The 25,347-nt window shown below is 39.2% G+C and overlaps 1 protein-coding gene across 1 annotated transcript in view; it reads right to left on the bottom strand.

Annotated features, from left to right (window-relative positions):
• Positions 1-25,347, bottom strand: part of GFOD1 (Gfo/Idh/MocA-like oxidoreductase domain containing 1) — a 150,501-nt gene that overhangs the window by 78,768 nt on the left and 46,386 nt on the right. The window lies entirely within an intron of this gene.

A 25,347-nucleotide genomic window follows, 5' to 3' on the forward strand; every position in this document is an offset into this window, starting at 1 on the left:
AACATAGCACATCCCATAGATCTATGTTGTAGATCTATCCATATGTTCCCAATTTCTGACCTGGAAACAAACAAAAGTTCACAATATTTCAAAAAGGTAGAATCTGGCTGAAGAACTAATCTAAAATTTTGGGGTTCTGTGTCAGGGGTCCTCATTCAATGATTAAAAAAGCTGAAATTTCTCTCCTGACCCTCTCCTGACTATTCAACCAACAATTAGGTGGCCAGTATATGCAAAGCACCATACTAGCTGCTACAAACACAAAACAGAAAAAAAAAACCTAGTTCCTGTCGTCAGAGAGCTGACATTACACAACGGTATTTTCTGCCTCGACTCTTTTATTCCATTAGTAGCTAAAGCTCACTAGAAAGAAAATAAAATAATTGACCATCTCCCTGGGTTGGTCACTCTAAAGAAAATTAAAATATACATTTCCTGTCCCTTCAGAAGTAAGGATGAGGCAGAGCCTGAGCACTCTTGCTTAGATGTGTTTTATAGCTGCTAAAATGGGCAGGGACCACCATACCCCAGCTTGCTCCTCCTCCTTACACACCCTTGAGATAAAATTGGCAGGAAATGGGTGCCACAAAGCTGAGGGGCACCCACTCAGTGGGAGAAATTAGCGAAAGTAAACAGACAGCCTAGTTCTGCCTCCTTCCTCACACAATGGACCCAGCTTGTTTTTATGGGTTGACAATTGTCCAACAAAAAATCCTGCCACACGTATCAAGCAAGAATGCTGTACACAAGAGGAGAGAGTACAGCTTGATTTGGCTTTACAAGAGAAGAAACGAATGCCAGGAAACCACAGGAACATTACTTTGCCCTGCTCAGCATCCCAGGCCTTGGACTGATCCCATGGGTCACTTATTGTGTTATCTGGGTCAGAGGGCAGGTCATGACAAATGAATTGAAACGAAAAGCTCCTAACTGCACAGAACACAGAAGTACACTCCCTTCCGAATAGCACCAAATTCACTCCTCCAAACAACTGTGGCAGAGACTGGCCAGCAGCAGCAGGTCCACAAGAAGCCCAACTATTTTCCTGCCCCATTTGGAGCCCCTTCTGTCTGGCTTCTGCTCTTCGTGAAACTGAGTGAATGATCAGCGGGTGTCTAGCAGGAAGGCGGCTATAATGGGAAGAATTGTTTGCACAGACAGGCACAAGAGGAACATGCAGAGCAGAGAATGAATGCTTCCCCCAGAAGACAATTCACCTGGAGATTTGTAAACAAAAACCCTGGGTCAATCCATATATGAATCAATAAGCAACCAGAGAGTCTCCTAGTGGGATGAAAAACCTCTCTGGTCAATGCGCCAAACAAAAGAACAGGAAGGCAGGCAGCCCATGGCTGAGGGGTCCCTTTTCCACCTTGTTTTCCACAGTGATGCCTGACTGGTTTACAGGAGATTGAACCAAAGTGAGTTAACCACTTTCAAATTTTTATAAACCCAGCTTTGTCCCTTACTGCCTAGACTACATCTTCAAGTCTCAATTTCTTCATTTGTAAAGTAAGAGTATCAGACTCAGTGACCTCTAATATCCCTTCCATCTCTTAATCTATAATCTTATTATTTTAAAAGGTCTTTTTGCATTCACTAATACTAGTAATAACAAGAACACTTTACATTTCTATAACACTTGTAATTTCCAAAGAAAACTTTCACACTGGTTACCTCCTTTGATACTTACAGCAACCTAATGAAGAAGTAATTTCAAAGTAACCCTGTGATAAATGCTTTGTGTAAAGATGGGGGGAGGGGAAGAGAAGGTAGTAATGTATTGTTGTTGTTTTTTTAAACAAGGGTGTGTTTTTGTGCAGTATAGTAAATTTATTAAAAATTTATTATAAGCCAGGTATGTAGTTCTGACTCTGACTCTTAACTAGAGAGTCACTTCACTCTCTGAACCTCAGTACCTTCATCTGTAAAGTAAGGGAAGGGGACAGTTCTAGAATGGATGCTCTCTGTGGTGTTTCCTAGTTCTAAATTCTTGGATTCCAAGTACCTGGCCCTTTAAAGCCACTTGGAAGCTCTGACACGCTTCAGGAGTTGGCGTATCTTGAATGAATGCCTGTTTGGAAGATTTCATTGGGAAATTTTGCCTAAAATCTTCCTGATAATCTATTCAGTAAACACCACACAGGTCAGTCGCATTAGCCATCTTTCTGCTCCTTACACACAGCACTCCATCTCCAAATCTATGCTGGCACATTGACTGGCCCCCATGCCTGGCATGTACTTCCTCCTCACCCCTGCCTCTTAGAATTCCTAGTTTCCTTCAAAAGTCAGCTCAGATGCCAGCTAGGTGGTGCAGTGAATAAAGTGCCAGGTCTGGAGTCAAGAAGATCTGAGTTTAAATCTGGCCTTAGACACCAGCTCTGTGACCCTGGCAAGTCACTTAATCCTGTTTGCCTCATTTTCTTCCTCTGTAAAATGAGCTGGAGAAAGAAATGACAAATCACTCCAGTATCTTTGCCAAGAAAACCCCAAATGGGGTCACAAAGAGTTGGACACAACTGAAATGGCTAAACAAAAATAGCAGCTTTTCTAATCCCCCAGAAAAAATTACTTTGCATTTAATGTGCATGCGCTTATACAAGCAGAGCTCGTCTTCCCCAGCAGAATGTAAGTTCTCTGGGGCCAGGAACTTTTTCATTTTTTTAAAATCTATGTCTCTCCAGGACTTCACAACCTGACACATAAATGTTTGGTGATTAAGTGATAGATACTAATATGAGCAAACCCACATGCCTCAAAGCTCAGAACAGACATGATGGTCATACATGACATTAGGAATATGGCAGATGAGACTCCAGTGCCTCAAAGGGTGAATAGTACTTGGAAATGAAACTGATTTCAGCTCTTTTGAGAGCATACACTTCTGTGATCTGATTTAAATAGCCTCTTATGGTGGAAGAAGCACTGACTCTGGGATCAGAGGGCTTGGGTTCAAATCTTTCCTCTGATCCTTACTATTAGTGTTACCTTGAGCTATGTAGGTTCCCTGGGCCTCAGTTCCTTCATCTGTAAAATGGACAAGTTGGGCTAGAAAGCACTAGACTTATGATCCTATGTGTTAGGGGTGCCCTGACACCAGCTCCAAAGGCTCAAAGTGCCCATTGTTTGAGCATTCACAACTCAGAAATCAGCGGATGCCACAAATCAGGGCTTGATTTATTGTTCTGCTGATTGTCCTGATCAGGGGTGGGAAGCATGTGGCCCTGTAGGTCTTCAAGTGTGGCCTAAATCCAAACTTCACAGAACAAACCCCCTTAATAAAAATTAGCCCAACCTGTTCATTTTACAGACTGAGAAACTGAGGCCCAGAAAAACTACATAATTTGCTCAAGGTCACATTAATAGCAGACCTCAGAAGAAAGATTTGGAACCAAGTCCTCTGACTCCAGAGCCATGTAAGCACATGTATGTATATATGTATATATTTGTGAATATATTTGTATGCACATGATTTAAACATAGTCAACGAGGTAAACTGATGTGTATGACTGCACGCATTTATTACAAACTTTTTTTTTTTTCAGTAGGATGAGGGAGTAGAATGGAGAGAAAATAGATTTCTAGTAATTTAAAAAAATAAAACAATTTTTTTTTTAGAAAGCTTAATCCTTGTCACAGGAACCCTATAGTGAATATCTTTATCTTTTAAAAAAAAATCATGTAAATATTTTGCCTAGTGAATTTCAATTAATTCCCCCCTTTTCAGATTTCTTCCAGTAGGGCGATGTGGTGTGGGCATAATGGTAATAAATACCACATAAACACTTAAACACAAAATGATAATGACAGGTCATATATTAGATAGAAAGTCCAGGGCAAAATCTGAAAAGAGATTTTAAAGAAATTGCAACTATCAGTGTGAGGCATGTACTAGACCAGCTGGCCCTCTCATTTTAGGAGTTCTCCGTTAGAAATTAACACCATTCCCTGCCCCTTCCAAATCTCCCTCATTTTCAGCCTCCCTAGAATAATCTGTGGCTCCCTAGTAATTATTTCCACACCCAGCAGCCTCATAGTGCAGTCTCAGAAGAACATGAGCATTACTCACCCCAAAATGACACTAGTCACTACCTTGTGAAGGAAACTGGAAGCAAGAGAGGAAGGTGGGGGAGGATGTGGGAGAAACAAGAGAAAAGAAACTGCAACCATCAGTGGAAATACAAGCTTCATTTTCAGGTCACTTATCGGTCTCTGATAACCCAAGATGCCTGACTTTCCCCTAACGGTGTCTTAATAGCACACAGCATTTCAAGGATCCACTGAAGAAGCAGACTTGCTTTTAAACATAGTGAAAAACCTAAAGCAAAGCCCACAGGCAGGCTCTTTAAAAAGTATACCTCGGAGCAGCTGGCTGCTGCAGTAGATAGAGCATTGACCCTCGAGACAGGTGGACCTGAGTTCAAATCTAACCTCAGACCCAATACTTACTAGTTGTATGACTGAGCAAGTCATTTAACCCCAATTGCCTCACCACCACCAACACCCTCTCCTCCTGCCAAAAAGGGCACAGGAAAGCTTCACTGAGAAAAGAGAGGCACTCCCTCTATATCAGAGGAACCTTCTGGGGTAGGGAGGAGAATATGATCTTCAGTTGTCGCTTCTTTTATGGATCATTCTCACACTTGCCAATCTCCATATCCTAGTAGTAAACTGAAATCATTTCTTAAGATTATCCCAAGAGGGGAGAGGAACAGGGTGACAGTACAGATCTTGATTTCCAGCCTGTCTCTCTCTCAGCCCTGTATCATCTATTGGACATTTCAAACTGGATGCTCTAGCTATCAATGTGTCAAGAACTCTTCAACTTTCCAAAAAAAAAAAAAAAAAAACAACCCTCCCCACTTCCAAACTTCCCTGTTTCTGTCAAAGGCATCAGCATCCTTCTAGTCTCCCAGGTTAGGATGAGTAATAGAGAGAAAGCAAAGGAAAAGTAACAAACTGTGAAATCTTCCTATAGCAAGAGCAAGGGATAAAAATGTCCAGGATTTGTTGGATAGCCCAAGTGTTCTGGAGCATCTAGGTGGTGTAGTGGCCAGGCCTGGAGTCAGGAAGACTCAGTTCAAATCTAGCCTCAAACACTTACTAGCTGTGTGACCCTGGGCAAGTCGCTTAACCCTGTCTGCCTCAGTTTCTTCATCTGTAAAATAAGCTAGAGAGGGAAATGGCAAACCACTCCAGTACCTTTGCCAAGAAAACTCCAAATGGGGTCACAAAGAGTCAGACACGACTTAAAAAATGACTAAACAACAATCATGTGTTCTGTGAGATCAAAGGAGAAAAAGGAAAGCCTCCATTACAATGGGTAGACTATGGCAAACTTATGGGCAAACGAATAAGACGAGTGCGAGAGGAGTAGGCATTGAGGTTATGAGCATCATCCCTGAAGGGAGAAGCTACATCAGTGAGAGCACAAAACCATCTGAGTGTTTAAATGTTCCCCCATGCAAAGGTATGAGGCCAAAAGTATGATGGATGAGCTACTTCATCCATCAGATAAACTAAATTACAGCAGAAAGGCACTGATGAGTGACCAGTGGCATCCAAGACGAGCCCAGGGGAAAACACAGGCCAATTCATGACCCAGCAAGCCAGTGGAGCAGAAACCTGGAACACCTGCTCTAGGAGGGCAAGGCAATGAAGGCACCATGTCTCATGAGTTAGAAACCTCTCTCAGTTTCTTACAGGGATGCCACGGAGCTATCCTTGTGTGGAGGGGGGAATAGCATTGTCCAAAAAAGCCTCTGGCTCCAATGTGAGATGGCCACCGGATGTCACTAACTAACTTGCTCATTTGCATGCTAATACCCAGCATGCACTTCCACTTTGCTCCAGTTTTACAGATGTCAACCGCTTGATCTCTGGAGAAACCTTAGGAGGACTTCACAGCTTGTGCTATGTAGTGGGTGAATCACACTCCTCTCTGATAGTGAGAAAACAGGCGGCTTCATCCCACATCTGACTTCCCAGCACTGCTGGGCAAGAACCAAGAGTGTGTCAATTGCTGCTAAAGTGGAAAAGTTTAGATTGGGAAAGCATGTCGAATCTGCCTTGGTACTTCCAGAGTCCAGTCAGGAGGCACTTCTCTGGGAGCTGAGTTCTTGTCATCGTTTTAAGAGTTTTGTCCCAGACTGCTTAACAGGGTTAGGGAACCTGTAGCCTCAAGATCACATGTAACCTTCTAGGTCCTCAAGTGCAGCCCTCTGACTGAATCCAAACTTCACAGAACAGATCCCCTTAATAAAAGGATTTGTTCTGTAAAACCTGGACTCAATCAAATGGACACACCCAAGGATCTAGAAGGCCACGTGTACCCTTGAGGCTGCAGGTTCCCTACCCCTAGCCCTGGAAGGAAGAACTAGACCTTGGTGCCAGAAAGGCTTATGGCAGCAAGTGGTACGTTCAGCCTCATTGCTTTTGTGCCACCCAAAATGATCATTTCATCAATAAGGCATGAGGCACCTATGTGCTAAAAGATAAAGGAGTTGGATAAACTCATCAGGACTTCTATGACAGATAAACCATTTGCTCAATAAGAGGATCATAAAATGAGAACTAGAACGCACCTTTAGGGCCAACAGGTCCAACCTCCACATGTTACACAAGAAGACAAATATCTTCATATGAAGCACATATATTTTGTACATAACTATATGTAGTGTATGCTTAATAAATGCTTATTTAGTCAAATTTGTTGAACTTCCAGAAAACCCAAATCCCCTTGAAAGTTAATCAGTTTGCCCTGGAGCACACACCTAGGAATATTTAATAATAATAATAACCAATATTTATATAGTGCTTACTATGTGCCAGACACTGTGCTAAGTGATTTGCAAATACTAATTCATTTGGTCTTCACAACTCTGTAAGGGAAGTGCTATTACAGATGAGGAAACTGAGACAAACACAGGTTAAATGACTTGCCCAGGGTCACACACATAGTAAGACCATGAGAGAGGATTTGAACCCAGGTCTTTCTGACTCCAACTCCAATAAGTTATCCACTATGTAATGCTTTTTCCTCCTCAAGTAAAATGTATGTTTGTAAGGTCTAACCACTGAGATCCAGGATCCTAGCTATTAGGGGTAAACATAGGCAGGATTTTCTAGTACACTGCGCCTGGATCCAAAAAAATGTCACCAAGTCAGAAAGGAGGAAAGAAATTAGAGACAGAGCTTGGGACCAGGGCTTGTATGGAGCTACGAAGGCAGGTAAATAACTCAGTAAAGCCTGCCAGGATTTCTTCAAGGATTCAATGGTATGGCCCAGTAGCCCCTGAGCCTCAAGCTACTCATGGACAGCAGTGAGTAAGAGAGTTGTTCAGCTATGATTAACTATTCATGACCCCATAGACCATAGCATGCCAATATTGTCCATGGGGTTTTCTTGGTAAAAATACTGGAGGAGTTTGCCATTTCCTTCTCCAATGGATTAAGGCAAACAGAGGTTAAATAACTTGCTAGCAAGTATTTGAGATCAGTTTTGAACTCAGGTCTGACTCTAAGCCCAGAGCTCTACCCACTGAGCCACCTAGCTGCCTCCTGGGAGGAAGAATAGGAGTTAGCTACTTCTGTTTAAGGTTTCTCTTCTGTTTCTGAGCCTCTCTGTATTCACTGAGAGGGTGAGAATGTCACACCAGAGTAATCTCTATTTTATACTGAAGCTAGATTTCTTTTTGGCAAAGTTTTCACTCCATTTCACACCAGGAAGACAGGCAAGAAGAAAAAGATAGGCTGAAGTTCCCATGAACAGATCTCTACCCCAATTCATCACCATAAATAGGATGTGGTTTTCTAGATTCACTAAGATAGGGTTTCATATAAACCTAGGTCTTGACATTAAAAGAGATGAGAAAGGAAGACATCATGGATATAGAGTTCTGGCCTTAAGAATCAGGAAGATCTAAGTTCAAAAACTGCCTTAGCAGCTGTGTATTCCCTAGGGGTGAACACTTGACCACTCCTACCTCAGTTTCCTCATCTATAAAATAAGGATTAAAATACCATGTACCTTATAAAGTTGTGGGAAAGATCAAATGGTATAATATACGTAAAGTAACTTTGCAAACCTTAACATGCACATGAATGTTGTTGCTTTGTTGTATAGTCGTTTTTCACTTGTGTTCAACTCTTGCTGATCCAATTTGGGCTTTTCATGGCATGGTTTGCCATTTCCTTCTTCAGCTCACTTTACAGATGAGGAAACTGAGGCAAACCAGATTAAATGATTTTCCAGAATCATGAAGCTAGTTAAGTATCTGAGGATTGATTTGAACTCAGGAAGATGAGTCTTCCTGACTCTGAAACCCAGCACTCTATCCACTCCACCACCTATATGAATGTTACCACTACCACTTCTACCACCACTATCACCACCACCACTACTACAACTACTACTACTCCACCACCACCACTATTGCTATTACATCCCAAATCAAAAGGCCTGGGTTTGAATCACAATTCTGTTACTTAGTATCTGTGAAAACTTGGGCAAGTCACTTAAATTAACTCTTGTCCTTAGATACCAGGTCTCAAGTCAGTTCCAACTCTAGATCTATGATCCTCTCTCTAAGTTTCAGCTGTCCTTCTATGAAACGAAGGCAGCAGACCTAATTTATCTCCATGGTTCCTCCCAGCTCTATAACCTATGACCTTAGAAATCATTTCATTTTATAGATGGAGAAATCAAAACTTAGACTGGTTAATTAACCTGCCCAAGATCACTCAACTAGTTAGCCAAGAGTGGAATCCCAGGTCTTTTGATTTGGGTCCAACACTCTTTCCACAATATCATGATTCTCTAAACCTGTGTCATTTTTATTCCATTTGAACTAAAGACGTTTTTCTTCAAAGAGAATGAAAAACAGTATAGAAATGATCTCACGCAGAAGAAAAACAGGGAATGAGCCCACCTTCCTCATTACCCTGCTCTCCAGCATGGCAGTCATAATGCTCCCAGAGGGATCCTGCAGGTTGGCTTTCTCTTTCGTGGGAATTAGCAGCAACAGCAAAACTATATATCCACATCAGCCCAGTATAAACACAGCAGTGTGTAAGGGATACAAAGTGCTCAATACCAACCACAACAGTGTCACTGCTGCTCATAGAAGAACTGTGGGATCTCCCTGGAATGTTGTTCCTAGGTAACATTTTCCAGTGAGTTCATGGGAAAACATACCACTACACTCTCCCCCTCCTACACACGGCATAATAATTTATGTATAACTTTACGCAAGTTTTCTCAAAAAGCTGTATTTTCTCTTCAGGAATAGACCTGATTATTAGAGGCACAGTATTGGACCTGTGTTCAAATCTTACCTTAAACACTTTCAAGCTACATTGACCCTGGGCAAGTAAGAATCTCTCCTAGCGTTGGTTTTCTGATCTGTAAATGGGGACATGAAGAATTGGGCACAACTGGACAATAACAAACAACAACGGAAGGTATGATAATAATCTCAGCCTCCCAGGGTTGCTGGGAAGATTCAGGGAGATAATGTATATAAAGTGCTATATAAATGTTAGCTCTCACTATTGTTATCCTCCCTCTGCTTCTGTATCTGGGTCAAGAGTTCTAAACTGGGGTTCATGAACTTCCTCTGGTGTCTATGTTCTTACTATATATATTTATATATGTGTATCGTGCATTACGTATTTATTGTTCAGTCACTTTTCAGTCATGTCTCTTCATGATCCCATCTGGGGTTTTCCTGGAAAAGACACTAGAGGTTTGCCATTTCCTTCTCTAACTCATTTTACAGATGAGGAAAATGAGGCAAACAGGGTGAAGTGACTTGCCCAGCGTCAAAGAGCTAGTAAGGGTCTGAGGACGGATTTGAACTCAGGAAGGTGAGTATTACTGACTCAAGACCCAGTACTCTATCCACTGTACCACCTAGCTGCCATATACATATGTGTGCATGTATATGCATATATACATACATACACATGTGCATATGTATGTGTATGTATATACACACATATATACATTTTTAAAGTTACCACGTTACATAGAGAAAGAATATTGAAATATAGATGTATATATTTCTATTACTACATTTGTGATATATTTGTGTGCATGTACACATATGCATTTATAGTTCTATATTCATATATTTACATGTATGTAAACTTTTGATAACTTTTTCAATATAAGTTGAAATATAATAATCCTATATATTTTATCTTATGCATTTACAAATATTATTCTGAAAAGGGTTCACAGGCTTTACCAGTCTGCCAAAAGGTCTGGACCCTGCAGGTATATGTAGGGCAGAGGGTGGAATGGAAGGGCATAGCACTCATTAATGAAAGACATATTCCCTGGGTCTCCCTGCATGTCCCCTCTTCTGTGACCTAGGCATATCTAGACACATCTGAGGTTATAATTCATCATTTGAAGTCATACTTCAGGAACAATTCCTTCATCCAACTATAAGGAAAAATCTCAAACCAGTTATCACAGCACTTTAATGTAAATGTTTAATGACTGTTGATCATACTCTCCCCATGTTGCCACAGGATATGCAACTTGGCCAGCTAAAAGGCTCTGACTTTCTTTCCCAGAATTCCTTATACTCTTCCCCTGCCTTCAAAACATGATGCTTGACAGAAGCTAATTTAATGTGCACCTCCCGCTGCCTCTAATGATACATTTCATGAAAAATCACCTCTCTCCAACTCAAATGTAGACACTGAGGTGAAGGCTATTTCCTCCCCAGCTGCAGCCATGCTCTGCTCCTCTGGGAAAGGAAGAGTTCCTTTATTCATAGGGGACTTGGCCCTGACCTGAACCTCATACCACACCAGATGGCCACCAAGTACTCCCTGAGCAATAGTATGTCATAACACATAAGTTACACGTATGTAACTGTCTCACTCAGGAAACAAGACAAGTGAAGTCATCTCCATGGGGATAGTTACCAGCCCTTTCACTGGTTAAATGAAGTGCCCAAAAGCCAAGGGACCTGGGATGAAAATGAATACTTTCAATAATTGCATAATAAAATATATCAACTGAGTAAAATGAGCTCTATAGAAAAAATAAAAATAAATCAAGATTTCCCATATTCTGCCACTGTATGCTTTTACTTCAATTCAACAAAAATCAACTTGACAAAAATTTTACATACCTATAATACACAAAGCATTGATATCCATTTTGAAAATACCAATAATGAAACTGTCCCTGCCCTTGAGGGACTAATCGAATCAATGTGATTTTCATTAACTGGTTATGACTAGAAGAGGATGTAGGGACTACCTAGTCCCCCCTCCCCCCGCCTTCACTCCTGGTTAAGTTAGTTATTCCAAGATGGAAAGGCTGAGGAAGATGTTATAGCATGGCTAATCTAACAAGGACATTCACTCTCCGTCCCCTGCCAACCAAGCATCACGGTCATTCTTGTGTCCATGACTTTGCTTACCGTCACCTAGAATGTTGTCTTTTCTCCTCTCCACCTTTCTAAATCCTTTCCAGTCTTCAAGGTCCCACTCAAATTCAATCTGCTGCATAAAGTTTTTTTTTAAAACTGTTTATTCTCTCTCTCTCTCTCTCTCTCTCTCTCTCTCTCTCTCTCTCTCTCTCTCTCTCTCTCCATAAGATAATTTTTTAAACCTTCACAATAAATACAAAGAATCTAGCAAAACAAATATACATGTCCCATTCTGGATTTTAATCCCATCACTTCTCTGAAACAGAGTTCATCTTCACTCTTCCGAATTTTTTAAAAATGTATTTTAATTGAATTTGTTGAACTCACAGATCATTTGATTATCATACAATTTAGTCCACTATTATCCTTTTTCTGTCACACCCTCTAACCATTTTTCATATCTCCCAAAGCAAACTGTACGCTGCTAGAGAGTCATTAATCTTAAACTTCTCTTGCATCTCCCATAACAACTAGCTGACTGACTCACTGCTGAATTCCTAGAAGTCAGTGTTTAAATGGACTATGATCAACACTCAAATACAAAACTAAGCAGAGAATTAAATGTTATCAGAAGCCCCTGGAGCTCTAAAGTGAATCAGTGCCTCGATGTGCATCAATAGCATGTAGTTAGCATCTATCTAGCACCTATCCTGACAACCTACTTGAAGTAAATCTAAAGGTTTAGGTATTGGTTAGGGAAGGAAATGCACTCATACCCTGCTGAAATGGACACTCGATTACCATTTATTAAGTGCCTATTGTGTTCCTTAATAAAAATTTATTAAGTGCCTACAATAACATTTCTTAAGTGCCCAAGTACTAAGCACTAGGGATACAAAGAAAGCTAAAAGACAATCTCTGTTCTCAAGGTGCTCACAGGCTCTAGCATGAAGGTATTTTTACTGTCCAAAAAGCCATGTACTCTGTTCTACAAAAATTTCACTTTGGGATGCAAAACAAAATAAGAAATGTATTTATATATAAATGTATTTATAACAATAATAAGCAAATAAAAAATTGCATCTACTTAATTATCTTCAGTGATAAGTGACTAGAAGTACACACACAAATAAGTGAAATTCATAGCTACTACTTTTTAACCAATAGTTTCTAGATCCTCTCCCAACCAAAACCCTTACCAGAGCAGTGAACAAGCAATGGACTGGTTGGAGTTATACCTCCAATTTCCATTGCCATTTGTTTGCAAGAAAGTTTACACAGCCATCAAAAGGTCCCAAAGCCAAGGGGCAAGAGAGCAAATGGGCAACTCCAGTCATTTGAGCCTCTTCTATAATCAGGGAAGCTCAGGGTTGTAAAGGACCTTAGAAGACATCTAATCTAATCCCCTCCCTGATGCACAAATCCTCCCCGCATCTTTCCCAAAATCAAGCCTTTCACTACCTCTATTGACAAGAAGTTCACTACTTCATGAGCCTGTCTGTCCCATTTTAGTTCACTGGGAAGTTTTTCATTGTACTGCGGGGGTGGGGGGGTGGGGGGGTGGAATCAATCTCTCTGAAAATTTTATCCACTAGTTTGGGTCCCACCTTCTGGGGGCAAAAGGAACAAATCTAATCCTTCCATATTCTAGTACAATGTTTAAAGGCAGCTATAACGTCCCCCCTAAGCACTCTCTCCTCTAGGATATACATTCACAATCAGTCCTCATGGGACCTAATAGATATAGATAATCACCATCTGAAGAATTGAAAAGTGGTTGTAGCTACTCTCAGAACAAGGTACAAATTCACTGAGAAATTTCAAGATAACATTGGGCATACTGAGGAATATACATTACAATACTGGATACAAACAATCCATTAGAAGCTCTCTCTTGAACACATGCCATTCATTATCTCATCTCTTCATTTAATTTTGAAATGCAGAGCTCTCCAAAGTTGCTGAGCTGCAGAGGCTATGGGTCTAGACCCTACTGGATAATCATGCTGTTCTTTTACAGCAGCTGGGGGAAGGGAGTGAATAAGGAACAGAAGCTGCACAACCCCCAAAACCAGATCTAATAATAAAGATTGGGACATCATGAAATTAAAATGTTGGAGTAAAAAAGGGATCAAGTCCAAATCCCCTCTCCATTTTATAGATGAGGAAACTGAGGCCTATAGAGGAAAAATGACTTTCTAGTTAGTATCAGATTCAGGTCTAGAACTCAAGTCTCCTCAGGTACTTTATAGAATACTGTTAAATAAAACGTAAGCAGGGTCTGTTTCACTTTTGTTGTGTATATATATATATATATATATATATATATATATACACACACACATATATACATTGATGTATATAAATATGTGTGTATGTGTGTGTGGAAAGAGAGAGGCAGAGGCAGAGACAGAGAGAAAGGGAGCGCACTGGCCAGAGTCAGGAAAATCTGAGTTCAATTGCATCCTCAGACACTTTGGTTGTATGACCCTAGGCAAAGATTAGCTTCTGTCTGCCTCAGTTTCCTCAACTGTAATGTGGAGATCTTAGTCATATCTACTTTCCAGGGTTGTTGCACAGATAGAAGGAGATAATATTTGTAAAGTGCCTAGCAGAGTGGCCCACAGTAAGTGCTTAATAAATCCTTGTTCCCTCCCCTCCATAGCAGGTACTTAATAAATGCTTATTGTTTGATAGACTGGTTTTACTATGCTGTCATGATGCTAGTTTTGGAGAACAGGGATGACACCTAAATGACACGTTTCCATGAAGAGAGAAAGCTGTTATATGATCTTTGTATCACAAAGGGAACGCCATTGGTGTCATGGTCATCATTGTCACCTTTGACACTCACCTTCTTTGCTCACTCTAGCATGCCTATCTACAGTCATCTCTTCCACATCATGACTTTCCCCATCTTGGTTATGCTATATCTCAAGATGACATTAGAAATTAAATGGGAATTTTGGAGGCGTTCTGTGGAAGTCACAGAAAACGCATGAAGACCAGCAGATGACACAGAAAAAGTTTAGAAACTCAGAAATGCATAAAATGTATGTATAGTATTATATAATATCAATATATTTTATCTTTTAATACCATAATAATTCAATTTCTTCTATGGCACGAAGGGCCAAAAAATTTTACACAGATATTTCAAGTCATGGGATGAGGGTGGGGCACCATTCCCCAAACCCCCATGATATAGAAGGCATAATAATTGTACTATACATATCATAAGAAGGGAGAAGAAGGGAAAAGGAGGAAAGAAAGGTGATAAAGGGAAGTAGAAGAAAAGGAGAAACAAGAGAATTCGCATTTATACAGCTTTATAAAGCCATAAAAGATCAGGAGATGTGATTAGAAAAGGAAGTAGTCAGGTAATGTGATAAGAACATGGGATAACAAAGGGATAGTCCTCTCTTATGCTGTCCTAATACCCACATATATACCCAAAAAACCCATATATACCCATAATACTGAAAGACCAAAAAAAACCTGGCGCATGCGTAAATTTCAGCTATTATTATATGTTCCCTGAGATATCAGGTTAATTCAGACTGTTAAACACACAAGACTTTTAAAAGGATAACTCATATTATTCCTCTCCGTGTAGACCTTACCTCTGACACAACAGAAACATTCTACACTTTCCTAGAAAAATCAACAGACAAGGCTCCCTTTTATTCCAAGACTGGTTTGGTCTCCTGGCAGCAATCTTGCTAACAAATGTCTGCTGAAATCAAAACCAGATATGTTTTCCATTAAATCAGGGAACAGCTTTCAATGTAAACAGTAATTGGATGATTAGATGATCATTAGTTCCTCTCATTGCTAAGGCATTAAATATTGGTTTAAATATTTTTTAATGTTTCACATTTGTCAGAATTTTACATTCCTTCAGTATACCTCTGTTCTCCTATTACACCTTTAGTTACAGCTCTTCTCTGTGGCTCTCTCTCCACAAGCTAATTTGAGAGCTTCTGCAATTATCTGAAAAATCCAGACATGCACTGAATGAAAATTAAGATGGTTTGGCCTTGGTCAGATTGCTTCAACTATAAGGTTCAAATTCACTCTTTATTTGCCAACAATCCATTCCCTTTTATACCATGCAGAGACAGTCCATATCTATGTGAATAAATTTAGATCACATTTCAAAAATAAATCTGTAATTTCGTCAGCATGGATAAAATTTACACCAATATAGATTACAATTGGCAGTGAAATACAGTGATGGAAACAGAGTGGGACCTAGAGTTGGAGGATTTAGATTTGAATCCTCACTTTGTCACTTATGGCCATGAACAACCAATTAACCTCTCCAGGCCTCAGTTTCCTTATCTGTAAAATAAGGTCCTTTTACCAGATGCTACTTATGAACTGTTATGAATGTGTATGTGTGTGTGTGTGTGTGTGTGTGTATGTATGTAGTGGGCATTGGTTCACTTACCTAGGCTGATTCTTGGTCAATAGATATCAAATCTACCATTAAGCCTAGAGTTGAAGCTTTCCATTTTGTATTATGTTTCTGAAGTTGGAGTCTACAGCTAGGCGTGGAAAAATCCAGGGTCACCTGTATGCTACAATGTGGTGTCCAAATTGGACTTTAGTTAATAGGTTTAAATGATAAACAGACAAATATTATATATTTTTTTTAAATGAAACCATTTCCCCCCCTCACTCCCAATAGTGCCTGTCACTATGATCTGTGTGTGCCCAGTGAGGCCTCAACATTCATTAACAATAAGTAATGCTGGTCAGCTCATTGTTCAATGACTAGGACAAACTGAACTGAATTGAAGAAGGAGGGTAAGATTCCATTTAGGGAATTCTTTTCAACAATCCCAAGCAGCTCCCATTTTCTAAAAACACCCATACTCTTCTGGTGTTCCAACATAGCTGCAAAGGTGAAACACAATCTCCAAAGAACCAAAATTGCATGGAGAAGTCCCAAAGGCAAGAAATGTATAATGAGCCTACATGGACTATATCCTACTACCCACAATAATCTGTGAGCATTAGGGTATCATTGAGGAAATGGATGGCCAACCAAGGAAGTGGGGCAATCATATTGTTAAAGCAGGTGATGACAAGGGGACGGTCTGTGCACTGGTACCAGAGGAATAACTTCCTAGAGGAATACCTCTCTAAACTAGGAAGAATACAGGATGAATAGGATGACAGGATCCAGGAATGAAGGAAAGAAGTATTTATCAAGCACTTAGTATGTGCCTAGACACTGTGCTAAGAGCTTCACGAATATTATCTCATCTAAAACTCCCAACCCTGGTTGGAAGAGGCTATTATTATCCCCATTTTATAGATGAGGAAACGGGAAGTCACACAGTTACTATCTGGGGCTAGATTTGAACTTAAGTCTTCCTGACTCCAGGCCAAGCGCTCCACTCACTGGAGCATACCTACCCAGCACACATACCAGATGAGGAGGAGGACCCCATAGCATACTATCTGTCTACACAGCTGGAGACAGTGTCCACAAGAGCAAAATCAAAGGTGCATCAAACAACTGAATAAACATTGTTGCACCAAAGGAATACATTCTCTGAGAGGATAAGAAGCCGATCATCAGTAGGACTGATAATCTCAGCTCAGACCACCCGCAAAAGAGACATGACGATATTTCTTTTACGTGAATTCATTTTGTCAGTAACCCAACAAACTGGTGTGTACCAAATTACTTGCTTATGAAAAGTTTCTAAAAAGAGCACTGGACTTGGGGAGGGGGTGAAGGGATGCAGAAGATCTCTACCTCTAACAGGGTATATGGCCTTAGAAGTCACTCATCGGCCTTGGGGCTCTTTTTCTTCATCCACAAAAAGGCAAGTGTTGGACTAAATGATCCTCCGAGTCCCTTCCTCCTTTTCTAAATTCTCTGATTCTACAAAATTGTATATAGTGACCATATATGAATATTCTTTGTTTTCCTTTTTAGTGATATATTATAAACTGGATATTAAATATCTCTACTTGTTCAAACCATCTCTGCCACAATCTAATTTAAATAAATGGATTTTGGTGCATAAGATGTCTTAACTTTTCAGTCATTCCCTCTAAGCACCAGGTTTCTTCATCCACTCATTTCCCATTTGCTCTACCCTTTTATACAATCATAGTTCTATGTGCTATTCTTTTGGCTCTGATTTTTTTCAATTTTAATTATTTCATAGAAATTCCCTTTCCATACAGACGCAGCTAGAGGACATAGAACTCCGGGCTTAGAGTTAGAAAGACCTAGATTCAAATCCAGCCTCAGATACTAATTGACCCTGGGCAAGTCACTAATCCAGCCTGAGACACTTACTAATTGTTTGACCCTGGGCGAATCACTTAACCTCTGCCTGCTTCAGTTTCCTCAACTGTAATAGCATTGACTGTCATGAGAATAAAATGAGATAATATTTATAAAGCACTTAGCACAGTACATGGCACATGGTAGGTACTCAATAACAAATGTTTGTTCTCTCCCCCCCCATCTTTTTAGTTCCTAATCTTAATTGTAGGCAGTTCTCAATTAGTGTGAAAGATGAATCTCAAGAAATGGTCAAATGTATTCAGGTTTATGTTGTTCAAAATTATAATTATGCAAAATATGGTCACTGGAAATATGAAATGAGGATATGAAAAATGAAATCACTTCAGGGGATCAATTGTTCATGCTAATCAGGACCTAGCTGCATTCCATGCCACCACATTAATGTATCACAACTTGATACATTCTCCTGTAGTTGGACATTAAAGCTGCTTTTGGATATATTTTTGCCTTTATTTTGTAACCATAAATAAGGGGTGCTACTAAAAAAACTTTCTGAGTAGCTTTTTAAAAAATAACATTTTCATACTCTAGCACCAGAAATGGAATTATGGGATAAAACAGTATAATCATTTTAAAATTTTAGCTGTGTAGTGCTGGATCGCTTTCTAAAAATAACCCTCCAGTTTGGAGTTCTACCAACAATGAATGAGTCTGCCTGATTCTCCATAACAGTGGCATTCAATGACAGTGCTTTTTAAATATTCTTGTCAATTTAGTAGGTCTAGTATGGTGCCTCAGAATGGGTTTAATTTGCACCTCTTGCTTAGTAATGAGTCTGAGAAGTCTTTAAGTGAGTATTAATGATTTAAATTTCTTTTTGGTAAACTGTTCATAACCACTGACTATCCATTAGAAACTAGGATTGTTGATCTTAAATAATATGTGTGTATTAGTTGTTAAATCTGTATCTGAAATATTTGCCTTAAATGGTTTTCTTATTTTTTTGTATAAAACATTTTATTTTCATGTTATCAAGAACATTTATCTTTTCCTTAGCAATTCCTGCTATTTCTTAACTAGAAACAGTCATATTCCTTTCAGAAAGACACGTCATTCCATTTTCTTCCACACTGTATATAGTCTTTTTTAGGTTTGTCTATCATCTCCGAATATTCTCTTTCTCCCTCTCATGCCTATTTTTGTCCGTATGAAGCGCTATTTATTTTAAATTTCCACTTTATTGAATTCATGGTTTGATGTGAGAAGCTTCTAAGAGAGCAAAGAATGTGAAATAATTGCAGACAATAGGCCTCCTAAATATGGACAACATCATTTGCGGATGATATAGCCTACAAAAATAAATTCTGCCAACAGCATATTGGAAAATATCTGAATTTAAAACATAACCTATTTTTTTAAAATAAATTTTAAGTTAAAACCACTGCCACTAATATTTTCCCATCACCTTCTAAAATATAATTCTATCTTTCTATATTTAATATACTAATATAGGGATAATAGTGAAATTTTTTAAATACCATGTCATGAACCTGAAATTCAGAGAGCTCAACACTAAAAACTTTGCATGTGCTTGAAGAGAGATCTCAAACAAAGTAGATAGTCACAAGTCAGTATCCAGCCTCCTTAGAGTTGAATGGATGAGAGAGGAAAGTATTCAGAATTTTGCAAAGGATATCAGAAGGCAATCTTCCAGTTTTACCCATTCGTGTCTCTCTCTCCGTATATGTATGTGTACACACATATGAGTATGTCTACATGTGTGAATATACGAATATATGCATAACTATAAACATATTAGTATATATAAATATGACTGTTTCTATTTAAGAAATAGAAGTAATTATTGGGGAAAAGAAATATATACATATATGTGTACATACATATACATATATTTAAATTCTGAAGAAAATATACATCTGGATCTAAATAAAGAACTAAGAGTTACCATTCAGCTAACTGTATATGACCATATGGCCTCCTATAATGACAATAATAATAGCCCTCTGCAATTAGATTAGGTCTTTTTTTCTAAAAATCTTCAGGCCAAAATATCCTTCTCCCCATCAGAATCCCTAGAAAATTATAATTATTTCTAAAAATAAGATCTTATTATTATTTTCCAAGCCAAAGGCAAATGAATATAATCTGAATGTAGTCATTAGTATGACCTGTTTCTTTTTTCTGGCAGACCCAAAATATACACTTTTAGAGAAATATCCAAGGCCAGGTAAGGAAGACCTTAAGGGGGAAATTTTGCATATGTTTTTCTGTTGGATGGTATTTCTGTTCTTCCTGAAAGAAATGCTCTGAAGAGAAACCATCATTTCTCCCTACTTCCCTAGAATTAGGATGTTGATTTCTGAGATAAGTAATCTGAACACTGCTGAGAAAAAATGCACAAACAGCCCCAGCCTCTAAGATACGTTTAATAGAAAGGAGCCGCAGAGATCTCTCCCACAGAGTCACGCAGCATACAAATTTGGCCATTACCGCAAGCTTGAACATCTCATGCTGTACACTGCACTTCAGAGGCCATATAAGAGATCGCAACAAAAGGAAGCATGCAGCTTGTTGCCTTGATTAGATGAAATGCACTGGATGACAGAGACAGATTTATATGTGAATTTGTTCAAATACAAAAAGAATTTTTTTTCTAAGCACTGGCAGTGAAAATTCAAGGAGAATGTTGGAGGAAAAAAGGAAGTCACTGAAGCAGCATGCCACAACCTTGGCTTTAACCTCGTGCTATAAATATATACCTATCCAAAGAAAAGGAACTAGATCAGAAGGTTCGGTTTGGGGTTTTTTTGGGTTTTTTTGTGTATTGCACACTGAGTGGGATTCAACGGTTATTATACTGGGAGCTTGTAAGATAAAGTAAAAAATGCTAGTTTATCAAAAATTTAAAAACATAAACAAGTTCTGGACAGAACATTTTGGAAGCCTCAGTTGGGGGAATACTACATTATTCCAATGAATGGGAATCATCTTTTCCATTTCATAAAATATAAGCACCTTTAGATGAATAAAGTAGGTCCGATTCCAGCCACTGCACAACCTGCACAGACTGCCCTGTCTCAAATCACGAACAGATATCAAAGTAGGATTGGTAAAAACAAGGCAAGCTGGTTGAAAACAGATGTGGACAAAACTAGCAGAATAGGCTAGACCTGAGCACTGAGGTCTAAGGCAGTACCAAGGAGAGCTCTCAGGAGGCCTTTGCACTCCACTCTCTTCTACCAGCTCCCCAACTCCTACTTCAAGTGGGCCGTGACCTGTTTATGGACTTTTCCAGCAGATACCTAGGGCGTTTTAGGCAAGCTGAATGGATAACCTCTGTGTTAACTCATTTCATACTGATGAACAAATTAAAAAGAGCTCAGACTTAGAGTTCTTAAGCTCTCCAAATCTACACCCCATTGTTCCAAACATAATGCTCCCAATATGGCATCTGCTTGGGCTTCCTCTCTTTAGTCTTTATTCCTATTCAATAGCCCTGTTCCCTCCTACCACATCTTATCCAAATCCATTACGCTATGGAGTAGTCTGCACTCTTTTTTCCCCCCTAAGATCTCTTCTTTTTCCCTAAGATAACAATTAGCTAACCTGAGAAATTCATTATACTGACGTACTAAGATGGCTATCAGGAGGTCCTTGGTATCCTCCCTCCAGTTATAAAGACATGGGTCTTATAACGAGAAGCTTCAGGACTCAAAGTCATTAGGACTGCCTCTGTCACACACTGGCTGCATGACCCTGGGCAAGTCCCTTGACCTCTAAGTGATATAGGAAACTCTCTAAGACTATAAGTTTCAAAGAAGGTACCAATTTACACTGGAAGAGAGTGCCTACTCACCTTGGAGTTCCTTACACTAATGAAATCATAAATCCAGTCCCTATCTTGATATACTTCTATACATCAAGGATGTATATGCTGACGTCCCACCTCTGACACATACTAGCTGTGTGACCCTGGGCAAGTCACTTAATCTCAGTATATTATCAATTCTCTGAAACTATAACATGCAGAACTGGTGACACTCTGCATTAGTGAAAGGTTTTCCTCTCCTGGAGTTCTCTATGCCAATGAAATCACAGATCTAAACTCTGAAAAAAGCTAGATCAGTAATGCTCATCTAGATGCAATGAATGCTAGACTTTTTGACAACAATCACGATGTCAAAATCTAAATCACTAAAATACTAAATCACTGCACTAAAACCAAATCAGGTCAATAGGCACTTTACAAAGTGCTTAGTACATGCCAGCAAAAACATGGTCTCTGTCTTCAAGTAGCTCACATTCTAATGGAAAAGCAACATGCAAACAATTGTGTACACACATGAGATACACAATGTAAATAGAAGATAATCTGGGACTTTTAATTCCATGATTCTGATCTCCCACTTTGGAGTCTGCAGTGTGGAGCACAGCTTTCCCCTCCCCACATATGAGCTAAACGTTCCTGTGAGAAGACCCATTTAATGAACAAAGTAGGCTTTGAACTTTAGGAGAGGGGGAGAAGCAAAAAGTCTTGGCCAGAGGGCAAAGTCAAACACAGCAAGATCATTTAACGGCTACCTCTGCATCCTAGAGATTCATTTCAAGTGATATTAGATAAGACCATCCATAATAAACAACAGGACCTGGGACAGGTCACACTGAGTAGGTTCCCCACCCCTTCTCCTCAGCATTTTTATAGTGGAAATAAAGATTTAAAAGAACATCAGAGGCAACTCGGAGGAAGAAGTCACAAAAGGAACTGGCATAATTCATGACTTTTGAATGTTATTTATAATACTGACACGTAGCATATTGTGACATTTAACAAACTTAACAAAAGAATTTAAGAAAGCCATTCCAAATATAGGCTTCTAGCAAGAAAGGCAAAATGAGGCAATGGAAAAACATATTGGACTAGACCTGGGTTTAAATCCTTGTTCTATTACTAAGTAATTACTAAGACCATGGACAAATTATTTATTTCATCTTTCTAGGCCTGTTTCCTCATCTATCAAATGAAAGAGTTCAAGTAAATTATTTCTTTCCAACCCTAAGATTTTATGCTACGAAAATAACGATACAGGCTGCTTCTTATAAATGAACCCTCGCCTAATGAAGGGCTTTTGTTGTTCAGTTATTTCAGTCATGTGTGACTCTGCAAGACCCCATTTGAGATTTTCTTGGCAAAGATGCTGGAGTAGTTTGCCATTTCCTTCTCCGGTTCATTTTACAGATGAGGAAACTGAGGCAAAATGTTAAGTGACTTGCCCAGGGTCACACAGCTACTAAGTGTCTGAGCACAAATTTGAATTCATGAAGATGAGTTTTCCTGACTCTAGGGTCAGAACTCTATTCATTATGCCACCTAGCTGTTCCCTAATGAAGGATCCACACATCCACCCATCCATGTTTCTCCACCCCATTTCTGAGAGAGATAGTACTATAGAATCCAGAACTACTTCTGAGAGAGCCAATGTCTTGGGAAGCCCAACTCTGGCCCCTCTGTTTGTTCTCTTTTCCTGGAGAACCCCTCTTCCCATTTCCCTCTAGTCTAATGGCTAATCAGATTCTATGGGAGAAGTCACTACAAGGATGTCTACTTCCCTGAAAACCTAGGGAGCTCCTGCTATATATCCACTGGCTCAAATCCCAACCCCTAAACCATACATGGAGCCACCAGAGCTCTCTTATAACCCTTTCTTCGCCAGAGAACTTAAGTGTTAAGATTATTTTTTCGACCAATCCACGTCCTTCCCCTTTTTCAAAACTGACCTCAAACTACTCTCCAGAAGCTTCGTTTATCACCTGAAAAAAGAAATTGGTGGTGGAGAGATGGGGTCTTAGATATCAGCTATTACAGCTTCTTAATGACTTCTCTACAATGCACCCCTCAGCACTCACATAATCCATCTATATACTTTGTTAATTGCCATGTCTGATATGTTGCTTTGTAATTGTATTTCAGTCACTATTTTAAAATGGTGTCCACCTCCCCAGTAAAAATAAGAGCTTCTTAAAGAGAGAGACCATTTCTTCTGTTTCTTTTGCATCCTTCCATAATGCTTAATAAATATATGATTCTACATGTAGTACACGCACACTAAATGCTTTTTAACTGCTACCCTTGTTCATGTTTTTGTTCCAGTGAAACAAAGGAACCATGGTTGTTGACTGACTGACTGACTTTTCATTGCACTGGAGGTCCTATCCTGGGCAAGTCTCATTTTGCCTTTCAGTGGAAGTGGAAGTATTGTAAATATCAGCTGAAAAGAAAATGAAAGAACAACAGGCATTTATCAAGGGCCAACTTTGTGCCAAGCATTGTGCTAAGCATGATACAAACAAACATTACAAAAAAACAGTTCCTGCTCTTAAAAAGCTCCCAGTCTAATGGGGAAGACAGAATATAAACAACTATGTATGAACAATATATACTGGATGAACTGGAGATAATCTCATAGAGAAGGTACTAGAATTAAGAGATCAGGAAAACCTTCTTGTAGAAAGTAAGTTTTTAGCTGGTACTTGAAAGAACCAAGGGAAGTCAGGGTATGGAGATGAGGAGGGACAGCATTCCAACATGGGGGACAGCCAATGAGAAGGCCTGGAGAAAGGAGGAGTGTCTGGTGCAAGGAACAGCAAATGATCAGATGCCACATTCCAAATCCTTCCTAAACCCAAAATGGAGCAGACTGACTACATTGTGCCAACCATGTTAGAAAGAGTTAGATGATTCAAAATAGTTTCTGTCTTTCCAAATACAGAAGCTAAGAAGTCATTTAAAGATCTGCATATAGGCCATGTTGGCATCTTAAACCCTCAGAGAAGTAACTAAATTTACAAACAATTTTCAAAGCAGTCTCAGAATTCTATTTGCAGCAACTGAACATGTAACAAAAAGCTCAAAATGCCTCTATGTTTAATATTGAATTTCTTAAGGACCCACATGTACAGAAAAATATTTATAGCAGCTCTTTTTGTGGTGGCAAAGAAGTAGAAATTGAGGAGAATCCCACCAACTGGGGAATGGCTGGACAAGTTGGGTTATACGAATGTAATGGAATACCATTGTGCTATAAGAAATGATGAACAAGAGGATTTCAGAAAAACCTGGAAAGACATGCTAAACTGATGCTGAGTGAAGTGAGTAGAACCAGAAAAACACTGTACAAGTAACAGCAACATTCCATGATGTTTACCTTTGATAGACTTGACTTTTCTCAGAAATACAGTGATCTAAGATGATTCCAAAAGACTCATGATGGAAAATTCTATCCACATCCAAAGAAAGATGAAGTCTAAATGCAGATCAAAGCATTCTATTTTCTCTTTTTTGTTTTTTCTTATTCTTTTTTCACATAACTAATGTGGAAATATGTTTCATATGATTATACATGTATAGCCTATATCATACTGTGTGCTACCTTGGGGAGAAGAGAGGGAAGGGAGGGAGAGAGAAAAAAAATCTGGAACTAAAAATCTTATAAAACAATGTTAAAAATGAAAAAAGAAAGAAAGAACTATTAAACGTCTTCAGCTTTAATTTTGGACCCAGAGCCCAAGTCTCTCTCTCAAGAGTAAAGGTTCATTTTTGAAAGGCATTATCTGAAATGTGTGACCCTGGGCAAGTCACTTAATCCTGTTTTCCTCACT

The sequence above is a fragment of the Notamacropus eugenii genome, chromosome 4 (assembly GCF_028372415.1).
Source record: "Notamacropus eugenii isolate mMacEug1 chromosome 4, mMacEug1.pri_v2, whole genome shotgun sequence".
NCBI classification, from domain to species: domain Eukaryota; kingdom Metazoa; phylum Chordata; class Mammalia; order Diprotodontia; family Macropodidae; genus Notamacropus; species Notamacropus eugenii.